This window comes from Salvia splendens, chromosome 14 (assembly GCF_004379255.2).
Source record: "Salvia splendens isolate huo1 chromosome 14, SspV2, whole genome shotgun sequence".
Classification (NCBI taxonomy): domain Eukaryota; kingdom Viridiplantae; phylum Streptophyta; class Magnoliopsida; order Lamiales; family Lamiaceae; genus Salvia; species Salvia splendens.
The window spans coordinates 14,499,183-14,501,495 of NC_056045.1; the positions used below are offsets into that span (position 1 = coordinate 14,499,183).

Sequence of the window (2,313 nt, forward strand, 5' to 3'; positions counted from 1 at the left end):
ATCGAAGAATCGCATCAATTATCTTTCCTTCCGATTGTTTTTGAACAAGAAAGGAAGACTAAAGCAAATAAAACCCAAAGATAGCCTTGATGATCTCGAATCCTTCTCCAACCCCTTGCACAATGAAGCACTCTAACTTTTAAGCTCTGGAAATATTAGGCAAAGAGAAGATCTATTTTTGATGAAGCTTGAGGGGGTATTTATAGGGGAAATTTCGTCCCTCTTCAAACAAGGAAAAGGATTGCAAAGTATGGTAAGTCTTGGAGAGAAATTAGGGCAATTTCTGCTCGCCGCTATTTTCCAGCGAGCAGCTGCATCTTGGCCAGCGGTCGTTGTGGGTTGGTCCGAGGCTTCTGTCTCTTGGCTGGCGGGCCACTGCATTTGTTTCAGCGGTCGCTGGCCATCATCCCGTAACTCTCTAGACTCTCTGAAGCGGTCGCCACACAATTCCCAGCGGTCGCTTGGCGTGTCCTTTCTTCATGCACAACTTTCCCGGAGCGGGCCGTTACTGACTTAACTGTCGTTGGGCGCCAGCGGTCGCCAGCTATGTTGCAGCGGACCGCTGGATATGCAGAACAACTCCAAATTTCTAACTTCGCATTTTAACTCCCTTTTTAGGCTCAAATATGAACATTTCGCACAAACATGTCAAAATACCAAAATAAATAAAATATGCAAATAATGGACATGTAATCCTACTTTGACATTAAAAACGGACCAAAAGATGGCCTTAAAACCCTGCAAAATCCGAGTGTATCACTAACGAAAGGCAGCTTAATATGCAGGTCTTTTCATAGGTGGGGCAGTTCTTGCTGGTGTTGGCCTGGGATGGTTGACTTTCCATTACAGACAAAAGAGGAAGCAGATGTTGTCAACTCGAACCACAACCAAGGAAGTCACTTCTTTCCCTTCCAAGAAAGGCCTCCTTTCCCTGTCCTCCAGTAATAGCATCCCGTCATATCCACCTCCCAAGTCGGACTTTGGTAGAAGAAGTTCGTATTTTGGTGTGTAGGTCTTCAGCTGCACCGAACTTGAAGAAGCCACTAACAAATTTGATCCTTCTAGACAGCTTGGAAATGGTGGATTTGGTACTGTATATTATGGTTCGTATACTCACTCCCATTCATTATTTTTTCTTCTATTTTATCGAGCACGGAGCTGAAAACAATATTTCAAACAGGGCTACTTTCCGACGGTCGTGTAGTTGCAGTTAAGCGCTTATACGAGAACAATTACAAGTGCACAGAGCAGTTCATCAATGAAGTTGAGATTTTAGCGCGGTTAATGCATCAATACCTTGTGACACTCTATGGTTGCACCTCTAGGAGAAGCCAAGAGGTACTGCTTGTGTATGAATATGTACCAAATGGGACGGTAGCGGATCATCTGCATGGAAAACGTACCAAATCGGGCTTGCTGTCTTGGCCTATTAGGTTGCAAATTGCTGTCAAAATAGCTGATGCTCTATCTTATCTACATAGACCAGATTGCATACACCGAGATGTCAAAATCAACAACATTCTTCTGGACAATGATTTCCATGTAAAAGTTGCAGATTTTGGGTTGTCGAGGCTATTCCCAAGCAACGTAACTCATGTGTCCACTGCTCCACAAGGGACTCCCTGCTATGTCGACCCTGAGTACTACCAGTGCTACCAACTCACAGAAAAGAGCGACGTGTACAATATTGGGGTTGTGCTAATTGAGCTTATATCATCACTACAGGCAGTGGATACCTACAGGCAGCGCCATGACATCAATTTATCGAACATGGCTGTCAACAAGATTCAAAACCATACATTGCACGAGCTGGTTGATTCAAGTCTTGCATTCAACACAAATAGTTCTGCGAGGAGGATGGTTACGTTGGTTTCAGAATTGGCTTTCAGATGTCTGCAACAAGAGAAGGATATGAGACCTTCGATGCAAGAAGTGTTGGATGCTTTGAAAGGGATCTAGAATGAAGATCCGAATGCTCATAAGGTAGAAATTGTCGACCTCTTCAAGGACGACGACACTAGTCTACTCAAGGGTAGCACTATACCCAAGTCACAAGATTCACTTCCTTGACACTGCTGCCAATCTATGCGGCTTTGAGCTGCTTCGGGATGAATAGGTGCTCATGCCACGACCTCGACCTAATATAGCTGAGAAAGTAAGGCACACACATGGCAGATTCTCTCAGGTATGTACAAATCTCAAAGATCTTGAAAGTGAGTAGTATATAAACATGTTAATTGTGAAGAGTGTATAATCATGTGCTTGAATGCAAGAACAATGCCACATTTTGTATAGTAATGTATCATATCATCC

General features: G+C 43.6%; 1 pseudogene; it reads left to right on the forward strand.

Moving 5' to 3' along the window:
- Nucleotides 1-250: 250 nt before the first annotated feature.
- LOC121764231 lies at nt 251-2,070 on the forward strand (annotated as a pseudogene).
- The last annotated feature ends 243 nt before the right edge of the window (nt 2,071-2,313 follow it).